Consider the following 17290-nt stretch of genomic DNA (forward strand, 5'->3'; position numbering starts at 1 on the left):
ATGATGGGAAAGGGAGGAATGGGTGTCTGTTTAGGTCACTGCCACAACATGTTCCCAACTGTTCAACAGTCAGCTACAGTGGTCCACAGGCTCGACTGACAGTCACCAATCACTCTGTCACACAGCCAGGTAGTCAAGCCAGCTGTTGTCACCCCTCTGGATCCCTGGTATGGGTGGGTTATGGCAGTTGCTGCCACTCCTGCATCCCTGATAGGACTCTTGCCCACAACTTTGGAACTATGTCATCTATGAAAAGCTTGTCCCACCACAGTGCCAACTGCTGATTCTACTAGACCATGATTCAGTCCCTGCTGGTGTCTTGGTTTCCCTGAGGACTCTGCTTGACCACTGCAACTGTTAAGGGCACTAAGGACGTTTGCTAGACCACAAGTGGCATGGTAAGTGTCCAGTATAGCACCAAGCACAATGAATGCACATAGTAGGTGTTCTATAACTGTTTCATTAGCTGAATTAAGGAAGGAAATGCACCTGTTAAAGGCTCAGTTCACGGTTGCTGGTAGGTCAAAAATAAAAACTGAGTTTCGGGAAAAATAAATATTAAAGGCCTCATTGGAGACATTCATAATCTATCTGTAGAAAGCGAATAATCCAACTTAGAAACATAAAACACAGAGTGACAAAAAGTTAGCCTAAGTACAAAATGAAGAGATGGAAAAAGGAGCTTTAGGTGTGAGCTGGCATTGTTAGGGAAATCTTCAGGAAGCAAGGACCCATCAGGTGGCCTGAATCAACTGGAAGGCAGCCAAACCAGGGGTTATTATTGATCCTCTGGTGCTTCTGCCTCCAGGCACAACTGTCACAGCTCCAGGGATTCTCCCCGCCCCCCCCCTCCACTGGAAGCCCATCCCAGGGACCTGTGGGGCCACACTCGCTCACGCGCCCAACCGCCCAACCGCCGCCCCTACCCAGCTTGAGGGCGCCCCCTGGCGGTAGGCCGGCCTGGGTGGGCGGGGCACCCGGCTCCCATCGGCCCGCACCACAGGGACCAACTGTCAGTTGGTCACAGTCGCCGGGCGCCATCCCCACCATCAGTGGGCCCGAATGGCGCCTCCATTAAGCAACTCACCTGCCGCCCTCAGGATGGCCCGGAGCCCGCGCCGCGTCCTGGGAAGCTGGAGGCGACCGAAGTTCTGGGGGCGGCGGCCAACTTCGTGGAAAGGGCGGCCTCAGCGCGTCCGCTTCTGCACAGCTGCCTGCCACCGGCTGAGCGCAGAGTCAGGCCCGCGGACGCCACGCCAGGGGGAGCCCGGGCACCACTAGAGGGCGACCTGAGTGGCGCCGCTCTCCCGCCAGGTACTGCCCCAAGCTCCCTCAGCGGGAGCAGGCGCTGCGGAGGAGCAGGGCGGACAGTAGGATCCCTGCCTGCGGGATCTGCACCTGCATCTGGGGCCTTGGGTCTGTAGGCAATGCAGTGGGTCGCGTGCACGCCATCCAGCCAAAGAGAGCACAAGACACAGCACCTATTTCAAGAATATTAAAGCTCTCATAGAGAGACGATTTATACAATAGAAGCAGATGGAGATACAAGGAAGACAAATGATCATGAAACATTGAAAGAGAACAGCGGGGAGTTGACAGGACCCCACAAGCCAGGAGGAGTGGTAAGATGCTGCCATGGATTTGTACAGTGCATTTATTATGTTTTTTTTAAAGGGAGGGGGAGAGAGAGAGAGAGAGAGAGAGAGAGAGAGAGAGAGGTGCTGAGGATCGAACGCGGGCCGCACGCATGCCAGGCGAGCGCGCCACCGCTTGAGCCACATCCCCAGCCCAACATTTATTATGTTTTAAGCCATTAGTAAATTCACCATCCCAGGTTGATTAGCAGGGCTTTAGCTGGAGCCAAGGCTCTCCTTCTCATGCACTACTGATCCATGCCTTTACCTTTCTTTATCCACCATAGATCATGTCCCAGCAGCAACTCTATCTCCGGGTGAATTTCAACCATCTCCAACCACTCCAGCCCTGTGTCCATACACTGCTGCCTGAGAAATCTTCAGCCAGACCCATGTACTGACACTTACTCTATTTTCTTTTAGAACATCCTGTGGATTCCGCTGAAGAGCTTCCAAATTAGAGGCATACATTCCTGAAACTCCAAGTGGAAGAGGCTTTGTTCTGATTGCACTGTCTTGTGGAAGGCCTCCGATTGCACAGAACCCAGTCAGAGCCTGGCAACAGAAGTCAGAGCAAGAAGATGCTGTCCACACAGCATGGACTCAGAGGTAGGAGCAATGTCAGAGCCACTCTGTAGCCACCCTGTGTTTATGTCTCTGTTTTGTATGGTTGGATCCCAAAGAGCATCTTTGTTTTCAGCAGTGAATTGGATGACCCACTAGACAGTCACACTGAAGGTAGGACACTATAGAAGCAGGTCTGTTTAACAGCTGGAGGACACTGCTGCTTTTGAACCTGGGGATGGAGTCTGAGTGGAAGGATCTTTATATTTTTCATATCTTAAAGACCTTGTGTCAAGAGATCTGATGCCATGACTTGGAGTGTGCTGTGTTTGTAACCACGTTTTCTAGCCTTACATGGAAAGTTGACCATTGTCAGGAGAAGAGCTCATTCTCTCCTTATCACCTAAACATCCTGTGACTTGATGTGACATAGTGAAGAAGAAATCTCATCATCAGACAGAAAGCCAGACAAAAACCAGGGTTTTTCTGTGCTCAGAGAGTGCTTCTGAGGTCACTCTCCCAATGAACTTAGGCCTCCCTCTTGGCCTAACCTTTTATAGGATCCACCCCTTCTCAGTCCTGCCCCCCTGAGGATCCTAACACATGTACCTAGGAGGACAACCACATCCAAACCTCAGAAGGGACTGCTGTGGTGGTCTCAAACATTCATACCCCGCCAAATCAGCATGACAGTCTGTTCTCCTTGTTTGAGTCAGTTTGAGATTGGGAGTGGAACTTAGTTCTGAGGGTTGAGATGAAAGGGAAAGTCTGCTGGGGAAATCTCTGATAAAGGTATAGTCACAGGAGCTGAACCAAAAGTGAAATATGGCAGATTGAGAAAATCTTCACATCCAACCACAACTCCATTAACATGCTAGGAAAAGGAATTTTGTTTTTCTTTCTTCTTTCTCTCTTCTTAAAAAAATTCATTTGTTTTTTTTAGCTATACATGGCAGTAGAACCTATTTGATGTATTTGTACAATCACAGAATATATTGCATTTTAATCCCAGTCTTGTGGATGTACACAATGCCGAGATTCACTGTGGTATATTCACATATGTACAAGGAATGTTATGTCAGATTCATTCTACTGTCTTTCCTATTCCTATCCCCTCTCCCTGCCTTTCATTCTCCTTTGTCTAATCCACTGAACTTTCATGGCCCACCCCCACCTACCCATTGTGTGCTAGCATCCACATGTTAGAATATTCAATCTCTGGTTTTTTGGGATTGGCTTATTTCAGTTAGTATGATAGTCTCCAGATTCATTCATTTACCAGCAAATGTTATAAAGTCATTCTTCTTTGTGCTGAGTAATATTCCATTGTGTATATATAACACATTTTCTTTATCCAATCATCTGTTGATGGGTACCTAGGTTGGTTCCATACCTTAGCTATTGTGAATTGAGCTTCTATGAACATTGATGTGGCTATGTCATTGTAGTAGACTGATTTTATCCTGTGGATATATACTAAGGAGTGGGATAACTGGGTCAAATGGTGTTTCCATTCCTAGTTTTTAAAGGAATCTTCAATTGGTCCAGTGTAGTTGCATCAATTTGCAGTCCCATTTATTGTCACTTGTATTCATACACACACACACATACACACACACACACATACATATCTGGGAATTATATATATATAATATATATATATATATATATAATATAAAACACATCTGAGAATATTGATACATAAGTTTATCTGCTCCCAAATTTTAAAATGTATTTATCTTGTTTGTATCCACTCACTTCTAGAAATGTACCTGGGATGATGGGTGAGCTAAGATTTGTGTGAACCTGTTATGAGAAAGCAAGATGAGGTAGTACTCAGAGGCCTACACAGTTTGCCAAGAAAACTAGGAAAAATGAAAGCATCTGATAAGCTGAGGAACCTTTTAGGTTATTGTGTAACGAATATGGTCCCAAATTTGCAAACAGAAGCTAAAAGAGTTAAGCTAAAAGTGCCTTAACCACATTCATATTAATGTGAAATTGCAAAAAAACCCAGCAGTGTTATGAGCGAAATCACATAATGCAAGGAGGAAAGGCATAGGAAGTCACATCACACTGCATTTTAAATGTCCACTCTCTTCTCTTGAATGCAGTGAGGAAAATATTTCACATTGGCCAAGAGAGATGTCTAGGGAGAGCTGAGATTCTTTTTAATGTAGTTTCTCGTTATAAAAAGAAATGAAATGGAGTAATAATATAATCTTTACATAATAAAATCTCAAGGCATCCTGTTTTTTGAATAATGCAACTCCTCATCTTTTCTCCTCATCTTTTTATTTCTCTCTTTCATTAGAGTTAATCACACAAAAAGCTTTCAGGCTGCTGCTGCTAATTTAAATCTAGAGATGGCAAGTTTTTTTTTTATTGCTGTTGTTTTGTTTTTTGTTAGCCTTCTATGTGCCTATATTAGCAGCTATACAGTAGAGGAATGCAAGACTCATTGCAAAACAAGTTATTTGTGATTCACATGTATGAACAATATTTAGTAACATGCTAGTTATCATTAGTATCTTTCAGTAGCACTAAGAATGAGGCACATTTAAATCTTGCTCACAGTCTTACAACAAGGAGACCCATTTATATTCTGGACCTTAATTTCAGTCATAGGAGAACTCTAACCAACACACTTAGGGACCTCCAGTCAGGAATGTGCCTCCTTGCATTTTCTAGTTTTCCTTAAACAGAGTTGCCAAAAGAAGGGGCCTCCATGATATCCTTTCCTGCTGTTGAACACAAGTTGCAATGCAGAGGATATTTGGTGTGTTTGGTTGTCAACCTGAACATGTCCTAGTTATTGTGCCTTGTCTTAGTTTGACGTATCACTTTCTCTGCTGCTGCCTTCCCTTCAGGCTCTCTAGCCCATGATGACAAAGACACAGGCAACCCCTATTCTTAATAATGCCACATCACATCAACAACACTTAGCAGAATGCCTTGCACAGAGCAGCAACACACTAAACAGATCATACACATATGAATAAATGAAGAGGATTAAAAATTCCTAGTAAAAACGCCAGGCTGTAAATCTTGTTGTCTGATGTAGATCATCATGGCTTAATGATTTACTTCCAGATCCAAAGAGAAGAAATATAAATGAAGCTATCTGAAAAGGGGCTATTAGGCAGCACAGCATATCTTTTTTCTTTAAAGTCAGCTTAATTTCCTGGGTTTAGATTGAAACATTATTCATGATACTCCTAAATTCAACCAGAATCTACAGGATAATTGGAGCTTTAAACTATTTTTCCTCTTCTTCAATCAGAAATTATATTATTATTATTATCTGTCAAACACATTTCCTTCCTCATACCCAAACATGCAAATTGTATGCAAAGTCTGAAGACAGTCAATCAAAGCAAGGGTTGTAGATGGAGGTGGTATTTTTGGCAAGTTATATTATGAAGAATGAGAGGCACTGTGGGAAAGTTTTATGCCTATGGTTCTTAAAGAAATATTCATTTTCAGTATGTCATTCACTAGTCAACTCTGATCAAAGAAAAATATATTCCCCCCCAAATCCACCTGCTACTCTGACAGCCTTTTATTTAATATGACAACAGAACCAACCACCTGTCTGAGTTTCCTGTTTTATATTTTGCATAATATAAATCATTTCTAGCATGTGCTATATGACAATTGGGGATGGATGGCATTAGAGCAATCTGATTTCTATGTGTTGCTTTCTTTATCCTCAGGGCATATTTTGCATTTATATCCTGCAAATAACAGGAGATATGTTTCAACTCCCCACATTTATTTTTCCCCAAACACATTCAGAGACTCTTGTTCAGTGCTCCTTGTCAAGAACTTTGAAAATTCCCCTTTCACAGAATAGGTGTGTGGGAATCATTGACAGAGCTCTCAGAGTTCTTAGTTTTCAACTTGGGTCTTTGTTAAGTCAGAGGGGGAGGAAAAGAAAGCTCTTTGGGTTCGTTATGATTTAATCTCCTCACTTTCTTTAATGAACATAAAATAAACACAGCTAATGAGTGGGTTGGTCCTGGCATTCCTTTGATATGTGTAGAAGATACATGTGTACACACACACACACACACACACACACACACACACACACATTATAAAATGACAAAGGGAAGAGAAAGGAGGAGTACTTGCAACCTATTTAATTCATAACTACTGAAACAATGCCAATCATGAGCTAGGAAGAGGACATAAGGTGAAAGCACAATGATTCAATGCATGACTTTGTATGAGTTATGATGTGTGTATCTTGTTCTTTGAGAGGGTAGGGGATGTGTCTTTTACATTTCTTTATCCAGAACACACCGTTGTAACTTATGAAACCTTAAAGGGAGAGTACTTGGTAAATATGGTTGACTGATTCACTCTACATTGAGTCATCAAAAGAAGAGTGACATCCTATGCAAACATTTATACACTGATGCTCACACATATTTCAACCAAGATCCTTTCATGTCTTAAAACGCTAACCAAGAAAGGTATGAAGGATTGGAATTTTATCCAAATATAATCATTAGGGTGGCATTAGAGGGTTATTTAAAAGAAGTAAAACAGATTTTGAAATGACGTTTAAAGAAAGTAATTAATTTGGGAGAGAATGAACAAGTCAATATTCATCAACTTAAGGAAAAATTGAGTTTCAAGTTAGTAAACTGTTAGAGAGTTCAGTTGGCTAGAACAATAATATTGGACTAGTCCTATTACAGATTTTATTTTATGAGATAAAATTTTAGTTAGCTTTACTTTAGAGAGAAACCTGCCACAGCCTTGAATCTGTGCTAATCTAAGGATGCTTGCAGATCCAATGGCCCCATCCCTCTCAGCCAGACATCCTGTGACCCAGCACACTACCCAATTCTCATTGCTTAGGACTCAGGGGACAAAGTGAAATTCTGCCACCCACTTAAGTCCCAGGCTGCAACTCCAAAAACTAATCCACAGTTAGGACGTCATTTTAAAAGTGAGCGGAGCTGGGCACCTTATGTGTTCTGCAAATCATCAAGAAAATCTCCACTCTTCCAACCCAAAGAAAGAAAGAAAATACTTGGAACTTAATTGCTCTTACAACACAGCCCAGTAACTGAAGTGGTAATTCAAAGGAGAAGCTTTGCAATGACTATTCATCATCGCTCATCATGAAGTAACACGCTTAGCAAGGTCTATGAACACTGAGTGTGTTTATTAGGTCATTTACTGATGAAATGAGACTGCCATTGCGTTAAATTATCTACTTGCATATAAGCCATGCAAAGCTATAAACATGGTACTTGTTGTGGGCATGCCAAATAATGATTTGGGGGCTAACAGACCATGCCCTAGGTAACATATTTCAAAGGGGCTTAAACCCAGGGATCTACCTAGACACTTCCAGCTAATATGTCTACCAACTCTAACAGGCATTTAAAACTTTCTGAGATAACAACCACATCTTAGCCTTGGTCATGGTGTTAATGCAATAGACTGATAGAGTGGTGGTATTTCTGTTCTGACAAAGGGATGATAAACATCCTAAAATGACTTTGACAGGATATAATTATATGAAGTATTTAAACAAACTCTGGAAAGTACACAGGCACACACTTACCACCCACCTGTATTTGGCATTACTAGGCGCCCTCCTAAATGGCCAAAGACACCAGTTGTCCTCAGTTCTGTCCTTGTGGAGAGTGATGCCAGATTTTGGATGTATGGCATTTTATTTTGGGGATGCATTGTACTAAAGCTGCGATTGTTTCCATGGGGAAATGTCCCAGAGTGATTCTTGCAGTGGCACTCGGCTCTCTCAGACTCTCCCAGAGAAACCATGATTGAGCTCTGCACTTTGACTTTGATGTCCGACAAAGGGTTGAAGAGGGAGGACTGTGTCAGGAGTACCTTGTCCAGCAGGTCCTGTAGACAGATGGGACCACTGTATGTTCGGCTCACTGTCAGGTCTGGTTGCATGGCAGAATTCAGGAGCAGGGAGTTACCTGGGTAAAAAATATATATATATACTGATCTGTCACTCAGAAACTACGACATCTCCATTACCCTTTTACAGCTGCCTTCTTTAACTGCAGGCCCACCCTGAGAAAGCAGAGTGGCCACAACAGGTTGGTTCTTAGTGACCAACACCTTGAAACTCTGGCCCTCCTTCCAGTCCATTCTTTCAATGCTGCCAGACTAAATCCTTCACCTTCTGAGATCCTTACATGCTTGATTTGGAGAACAAATATTTCTGGCACTCTGGCAAGTAGCTCAGGTATTGTTGTTCATGTGATTTTCACTGGCAAAAAAGAGCTAAAAAAAATTAGATGTTTTGCAATCCAGTTCAGAGCAAAAATAACATCTGTTCATTTTAAATGGCAAGAGATGACACAGATTGGTGACTAGGTAGTGCCATTTATAATGAAGCTGCTTGGTTTCAGCACATTTTTTGTGGATTTCTGGGCACTTTCTGGATCAGCAGGAGGACATAATGTGTCCTCAGAGCAAATGGTTCAGGGGACCTCATGAATCACTTCATGTCTCAGTAGCCAATTCACTTGAACATTGCATATGTCACCGAGAGGAAAACAATACTCCATATGGACACAAAAAGCAACTCAGATTCTATGTGTGGAGCAGCTCAGAACAGTCTCCTTTCTGTCTGAAAACAAATGAAAAAAAAAAAACAATCTTTACAATAGCATGAGAAATTGGACTTTGTCATCTTTTGGGGAGCACCAATTATTTTCTAAGCCAAATATTAAAATGAAATGCTGTGATATATTTTTGTGATGAAGTAATCTCATTTATTAGTAAATAACAAAATAACCCTCAGTCCCAAACCTCCCACCCATATCAGTCCATCAATGTGACATCTCAAATTGAAATCCAAACCATATTAAACAATTTTCCTTTGGGGTCTTACAGAAATGTTTAAAGTATGGTATTTTTGAAAATGTTGCAATTCTAGGCCATATTGTATTAGCCTCTATTGTTTTTCCATTTTCATAATTTGTAACAATGCCAGCAGGAAATCTATAACCCTGACTTTTACCACCTCTTATTCAGATGCTCTAAGATTGCAAAATCACAGAGAAAACGTACACATGAGATGAAATAATGCTGCAAGATCTAATGTCTCCTTGTGGTGTATTTCTTCCAAGCTTGGAGCTACTGTGCCAAGACAAAGGACAATCAAGTCTCTGTGTTTTGTAACAGAACCACATTGAGTTCTATAGCTTAGGAACCATGTTCTTGTTTATGGTCTCCAGGCAAGAAGTGGGACTGCAGAATGATCCCATGTCTGCAAAGATTTGGGAACTGATGTTTCCTTGGAGACTTCAAGAATTATATGCCCAAGTCTACCAAGCCCTCACCTATTGAAACTTAAGTTTTGGTTATTCTTGAAAGACTCTCTGAGCTCATGTGAAGCAATGAAATGAAAATTATTTCCTAGAATTAGGTATCACAGATGTGGAGAATGCTTGATAATAAAAGTATGTACAGGGCAGGGGATGTATCTCAGTGACAGAGTGCTTGCCTAGCATGCACGAGGTCTTGGGTTCCATACCCAGCCCTGGGGGGAAAAAAAGTATATACATATGACACAGTCCACAGTTGAAGAATGGGCACAGTTGAAGAAGGAAGTTGGGATGGGAAGGGGTGAGTGATTGGCCCTGATCAGATTTTCATCTACTCTTTGAAAATATATTTTCAAGTTATTAGTCTACAATAAGAATAACATTCTATTTCATGGGGCTGGGAACTGAAACCTGGGCCTTGTGCAAGGCAGGCAGGTGCTCTACCACTGAGCTGCACCCCAGGGCATTAACAGTCTCATTGTTTCCCTTTCTGCAGCACCAGATATATTGTTCAAGAACAGATATGCCTAAGACACTGCAGGTGAAAGCCACATAGTATGCATATGAGGTGTATCATCACAAGGAATATAAGGATAGTAGTAGCAGCTACCAAAGGATTCTTTTCTACATCATTAGTTTCATGAGATCCTTGATCAAAAGGTGGTCAGACAATTTGGCAAGGTAATGTATTCATTTAGAGAATGACAATACAAAATTCCCTTTCCTCCCCAAATGTGCACAGACTAGGCAACGGCATTTTCACTTGGTGCTCATGAAGCAGGATGGCAGCCTGTACTGAAAGTATCATCTTCCAGAACCATGTTCACTCCATTTATGAGCACTTGCCATCCATGCACCAAGGGATTATATGGGTTGCCTTTCCTATCCTCTACTATCCCCACTTCCCTCCCCTCCCATCTTCTCTCTCCAACCCATCTACTGTAATTCATTTCTCTTCCTTGTTTTCTTTTCAATTCCCCCTCACTTCCTCTTATATGTAATTTTGTATAACAATGAGGGTCTCCTTCCATTTCCATGCAATTTCCCTTCTCTCCCCTTTCCCTCCCCCCTCTCATCCCTATATAATGGTGGTCTTCTTCTCATGCTCTTCCTCCCTGTTCTGTTCTTTGTAGCCCTCCTTATATCAAAGAAGACATTTGGCATATACACCTGACTTGTTTAGTTCTTGATGTCAGATAAAGAGACATTTCTCTTTCACAGTAGTCAGCCACTGCAGGACTTGGGTGGTCCCCATATGAAACAAGTCTCCACCTTGAATCCTTTGGTACTTTGGGGAAGTTTGAGTTCCCTGATGGGCAGTCCAGTTGGTGAGTTCATTCCTATGGCAAAGGAGGTGGGGCCTGCAAATGAGAAGGAGTAGAAAAATCAGAGTAAGACACTTCCAGGAAAAAGAACATTGGTTTATATTATTCTCTGTTGGGGGCTTCCATCTTGCCCTCTATCATAGCTAGCTGCTCAGGTATATTTATTCATAGTTCAAAGCTAGTTCAGGGCAAGTATCAACAAAATTCAACAAACCTTTGCCTAATTAAAAATGGTTAGCTGAGTTAAGATCCTTCAAGGAAATGATGAGAGGGACAGAAACCAAGGTTGGCATCTTATTAAACTCTTGTTTCTTTCAGACCTTTAAAAAATTGAATTTGATATTTTTCAGTAATTTGGGGGGCATTGAACTTCACTGAACTTCCTTTAAATGAAGGGACACGATTAATGCTGAAGATGAAATCAGAAATGGAAGGCACAGGGTTAGTGTTTAAGAGGAAATCAGAGATTTTGAAATATCTGATGCCTAATGGAGCTATGGTTTGAATAACATTCACAATAATAAATTTAAATTTATCCTCAGAGAAGTCGTAGGATTTGGAAACAGTGTTGATTTAGTTTTTTGCTAAGCACAAATAGGACTCCAATATTGCATTTTGAATATTATTACAGTTTGTTAGTTCCTTTTTTTGTTGTTTTTTTTGTTAGTTCCTTTTAAAATGTACTTTTCATACTAATTTTAAATAATCGGTGAAAATATCTCTTCTTTGCATTTTTTGCTCTATATTTATTCCATGATTAATTTCAACAAGTTATTTCATTGTCATGGTCCTACAAGACGTTTGGCACACATGGTTACTGAATGGATGGTAGTATATTTTGAATGCCTAATTACAAACTCTTCATAAAGCAGTTTATAAGCCTCTTTTCAGCAAGTCCATGTTGTAAAGTTTGTTGAGCATACAGGTTAATCATTATGGATTTGGAATCAGATTTGTAATCACCTCTGCTCTTTCTTACCACTGAGTGTCTTTGGAAGAAAAGTAACGAAGCTTCCCTCCATAAAGCTCATTTTATGAACATGTAAAATGGGACTCATAATGTCTAGTTCAGAGAATTGTGAAATTTACATGAAATGATGTGATGTTTTGCACAGAGTGTATGACACTATAAAGGCTCAATGTAATAGAAAAACTCTAAGCAAAATATTTTATGCTACAATTGGTACGCATTGCTCTTGAGAGAACAAAGAACTGGACATTACCATTGGAAGAACAATCAATCCTACTTAAGTACTCTGATTGAAAATGAAAACTGTTGGAGAGTGGATGTAAAAGAGCAGCGTCCTTATTCCCTTGGTGCTGCAGTGCTCTACTTTCAACCTGTGATGGGCTCAGTTCTCTGCTGCTTGGTACTGACCCTGAATACTGATCCTCTCCAAGGACAACTGCTATATTTGATAACAAACACCCCACCTGAGGATCAGAAGGCCAAACCCAATGTGACTACTCATGTCCCACATGTTAGAAAGGTCTTCCTCCAATTGAAATTAAATGGAATGTTTTTGAGAAATAGAAAGCTGCTCTACTCCAGGTTCTTCAATGTAGAGAATGTGAAGCAAAGGAAAGCATAGTGTACAGAGTCATGGAAATGGGCACCTCGGGGTTCTCATTAGAGCACGCATCATGGAACAGTTTCGTGGTCAAAGTCATGGTGCTATCAAACTCTTGACAACTTACATAACTTCATTGCTGCCCTGTTTCTGGACTGGTCACATTTCCTCCTATAAAGCCCAATTCTACTTTCATTCATTCTTACATTAGTTCGAATCCACAGTTATTTATTCTTTATACGAAATTTAGATGTTTTTTATTCTGCAGGATTTTTAAACTTTGGAAATGTCATAAGACTCTTAAGAGAATCCCAATATAGCCTTTCTTATTGATCTAACAAATCTTGTTGACCAATCATGTTGAGCAAACAGCTTTTTAAGATTTTAACACATCATTAATGAGAGACAGAGAGATCTATATTATAATAGTTGAAATATTCATAGACACATGTGAAATATTGAAGTCAGTGTATTTGCAAATGAATGCAAAACTTTCTTCCTAGTGGGGGAGGGAAGAAGACTGAAATTGCCTGGACAAAATTTATTTCCTGCCTCTCCATGACAGTTATTTGGAATGTATAGGAGGAGTCACAGATTTTTTACATTTTGCGACAAAACATAAAATAGAATTTGAACAGATAAATTTCTTTTCCCTCACACTTTGAAATGGAAGAGAAAGACATTATCATAAAATTAAACATAACTTTGACAGATTTTATTATACCAATCTAAAAATATTATTTCCTTATATATTTAGATCAAAATCATAGAGAAGCACCCAAATATATAGTACTGAGTAAACTAGAATGAAATTTACAATCCACAATTAATTCCTAAGTATTGATTTGACAGATGAACTGCTGAAATCTTATTATTAATCTGTTTTTTATTCAGTTTAGTAGTATTATCTTAAGTTTATTGAGCAGTTATTCTTGTTGTCAGACTGGAATTAAAGAGATGAAGCTAATAAGATGTAAGATCTAAGAATTAGTTTATGAAACACACCCATATTTTATTAAAAGTGAAGAATGTTAACTTTCCTCATTTGCAAGTTCTGCTTTAGTTCCCCAGAAATAAAAAAAAAATCATAAAGGGAATAAATGACTCATGGCCAAAACATCTAATAAAAATTGTGATCATTCTTTCAAGAATTCTTTTTCCTGACACATGAATTTTTCATGTGGTAGTACTCTTTTTGTGCACTTTACAGTGGAATGGATTTTGAGCATGAGTATCTTTTCTTCTATTCCGCAGTGACCATAGTCTCTTCAGAAGAATGAATGATATCGAGGGTCTCACTGAGACAATAAAACTACCATTCCTCCTTTGGTTGAAGCTAATGCAAAAAATAAACAGTGTAGACCAGTCCTCATGCCAGTGTGTCTGATTTTCTTTTCCCCTTCCTCCACTTCGGTGGTCTCCATATGGAACACCTCTCCACCATGAATGCTTTGTTTCTTTGGGGAAGTTTGAGTTCCCTGATGGGCCAGTCCAGGTGGTGAGTTCAGTTTTATGGCCAAGGAGGTGGGGCCTGCAAATGGGAAGGAGTAGAAAAATCAGAGTAAGAAAGACACTTCCAGGGAAAAGAACACTGGTTCATAGTATTCTCTATTGGGTGCTTCCATCTTGCCCGCTGTCAGAGCCAGCTGCTGAGATATATTTATTCATAGTTCAAAGCTAGTTGAGGGCAAGTATCAACAAATATTCAACAAGCCTTAGCCTAATTCACCAATGGTTAGCTGAGTCAAGAACCTCATTCCCTTGGTGCTGCAGTGCTCTGCTTTCAACCTGTGATGGGCTGAGTTCTCTGCTGCTTGGTAGTGACCCTGAATACTGATCCTCCCCACAAGGTCAACTGCTATATTTGATGACAAACACGCCACCTGAGGATCACAAGGCCAGGCCCAATGTGACTACTCATGTCCCACATGTTAGAAAGGTCTTCCTTTAATTGAGATCAAATTTAATCTTTTTGAGAAATAGAAAGCTGCTCTACTCCAGCTTCTTCAATATAGAGAATGTGAAGCAAAGCAAAGCATAGTGTACAGAGTCATGGAAACGGGCACCTCAGGGTTCTCATGAGGACACACATCATGGAACAGTTTTATGATCAACGTCATGGTGCTATCAAACTCTTGACAACTTACGTAACTTCATTGCTGCCCTGTTTCTGGCCTGCTCACATTTCCTCCTGTGAAGCCCAATTCTGTTTTTCTATGTAAACACAATCTGCAGTCATTGTTACATCAGTTCCAATCCATTGTCATTTACTCTTTATAGTAATTTTAGATATTTTTTACTCTGCAGGATTTTCAAACTTTAGAAATACTGTTAAGAGAATTCCATATGGGAATTCTTTCCTAATTGATCTAATCAATCTTGTTGAACTAATCTTGTTGAGCAAACAGCTTTCACAGATTTTTAACACATCATTAATGAGGGAGACAGGTCTATATTATAATAGTTGAAAGTTTCATCTATACATGTGAAATACTGAAGTGTGTTTGCAAATGAATGCCAAACTTTTCTTCCTAGTGGGGGAGGGAAGACCACTGAAACTGCCTGGACAAACTTTATTTCCTGTCTCTCCATTAGAGTTCTTTGGAATGTCTAGGAGGAGTCACAGACTTTTCACATTTTGCCACATGTACTTTATCTTGCCTCTTTCCCTAATTCAACCTTTCTGAACAGTTTGAGAAGAGTATTTGTGTCTCCTACCCCTGTGCACTTGATGCCTTTATTGTGCTGTGAATTGTCCAGGACAGCACATTCTCTCCCATAACCCTGGAAAATTCCTACATTCAGGAAACTAACATGGACACAATACTTTCCTCTAGTCTATAGCCCAATTTCTTAGTTGTCCTGTTGTCATCCTCCATGCTTGGTTTAAGTCCAGGCTCCCACAGTTCATACACTTATCACATCTCTTTAGTCTCCTTTATAGTTTCAGAAAATTTTCAAGTTTGCCTACTTCTGAAACTTAGAGACAAAGACTGTGGCATTTCTGTGTATGTGTGTGTGTGTGAGTGTGTTTGTGTGCATGTACACATATGCACTGCTTCATTGGTGATTATGTCTTCAGCTATTATGTGAAAAGCCAACAAATCGCAAATATGTGGCACCAGGCCTACAATATAGAAATAGCTGTCCACATGTCTGCCCTGCTTACCAAATTGAGTCAGTCTAAGAACTTGGCAGGCAGGAGGTGACTAGAACTTGACAGCCTTCGAAGGAGGGGTCGTATCCATGGGCTCTTCACTGGCAGCCTGGGAGGTTGGTGGTGCTGATGCCCTCTGTGCCAGGGTGGAGGCCGGTGCGTGGTCCTGCACTGGCAGCATGGTAACCGTGGGGGCATTGGGAAGAGAGGCTCTTTGCTGTCCAGCAGGGTTCCTAAAAGCAGGCTGAGGGGTGGGTGGTGGGACAATGGAATGGGACAGATTGGGGTTGGGTTGGGAGAACTGACGGGTTGGGGGGCTGGGGAGGACTGGTCCCTTTGCTGGCTGCCTGTGCTGCCTATGGCCATGGACATTGCTGTCACTGGATGCAGGAGAGGACAAAATGACCGCCATGGAAGGGGGAGTGGTGTCCATGGCCATGTCCTCAGGCAGCACAGCGGGATTCTGGGGAAGGTGAGCCGATGACATGGTTATTAGGGTGGGAGGGACACTCCTAGTGGAGTGCTGGCCCTGGGTATTGGGGTTTGGGGTGGAAGGGACAGGAGTGGGTCTTGGGAAGGAATGAGGAGGAGGAGGAAGAGGAGCAGCAGGGCTGGGGAGGACCGGTCCCTTTGCTGGCTGCCCGTGCTGCCTATGGCCATGGACATTGCTGTCACTGGATGCAGGAGAGGACAAAATGACGGCCATGGAAGGGGGAGTGGTGTCCATGGCCGTGACCTCAGGCAGCACAGCGGGATTCCGGGAAATGTAAGCAGATGACATGGCTATTAAGGTGGGAGGGACACTCCTAGTGGAGTGCTGGCCCTGGGTATTGGGGTTTCGGGTAGAAGGGACAGGAGTGAGTCTTGGTAAGAAATGAGGAGGAGGAGGAAGAGGAGCAGCAGGAGGAGCAGCCAAAGGAGAGGGAACACTAGGAGGAAGAGCAGGAAGGGGAGGAGGAGGAGGAGGAATAGGAGCAGGAGGAAGTGGAATGGAGAAGGGGGAGAGGGAAAAGGAGGAGGAGGAGAAGGAAAAGGAGGAGGAGGAGGAGGAGGAGGAGGAAAAGGAGAAGGGGAATGAGGAGGAAGAGAGGGAGTAGGACGAGGAGAAGGAGGAGGGGGAGGAGGAGCAGGAGAAAAAAGTGAAGGAAGAGGAGAAGGAAATGGAAGAGGAGGAGGAGGAGGACAAGGAGAAGGAGGGGGAGGGGGAGGAAGAGGAAAAGGAGAAGGAGAAGGATGAGGAGGATCTATGCACATGGGGGTTGGGGATTCCATTCTGGAAGAGGTAGGATTGGAGGGGAAAGGGACCTGGGTAGGAGGTGTGGGAAGGTGAAACACATTAGGGGTAATTCCAACATGGGGACTGGGGCTGAAGGGAGAAGGAGGTTTCCTGGGAAGAGGCAGTGGAATATTAGATGAGGGGGAAGGTGGAGGGATGGGTAGGTTCAGGGGCCCAGCAGGCTGGAATTCCATTGGGATGGGGGAGGGGTCAGTGGGTGGGGGGAGGGGGCCTGCATTCCAGGTAGGGCCTGCAGGTGGGGAGGATGAATGGACAGTGGTGGTGCAGTCCTCCAGAGCCTCTCTTCCGCCCTGGGCGACCTGTGTCTCAGGCTTCACGTGGTTACTTCTGGCACTCTGAACCCTCCTCAGGGTGCCTTTTGAACATAAAAGTGGCCGCTTTGCAGGTGGGGGCAGCCCATCCTGATGCCAG

General features: G+C 42.2%; 1 long non-coding RNA gene across 2 annotated transcripts in view; it reads left to right on the plus strand.

Moving 5' to 3' along the window:
* The first annotated feature begins 247 nt into the window (after positions 1 to 247).
* LOC144370342 (uncharacterized) overlaps positions 248 to 17290 on the plus strand; it is a 115655-nt gene continuing 98612 nt past the window's right edge. The window contains exons 1-2 of one of the 2 annotated variants that reach the window (XR_013430335.1): positions 248 to 398; positions 2058 to 2243. This is a non-coding gene — a long non-coding RNA (uncharacterized LOC144370342). Of the gene's footprint in view, positions 399 to 1342; positions 1623 to 2057; positions 2244 to 17290 lie in introns of those variants that run through there. The other variant, XR_013430334.1, reaches the window with a different exon arrangement.

Source organism: Ictidomys tridecemlineatus, chromosome 14 (genome assembly GCF_052094955.1).
Source record: "Ictidomys tridecemlineatus isolate mIctTri1 chromosome 14, mIctTri1.hap1, whole genome shotgun sequence".
In the NCBI taxonomy this organism is placed as follows: Eukaryota; Metazoa; Chordata; class Mammalia; order Rodentia; family Sciuridae; genus Ictidomys; species Ictidomys tridecemlineatus.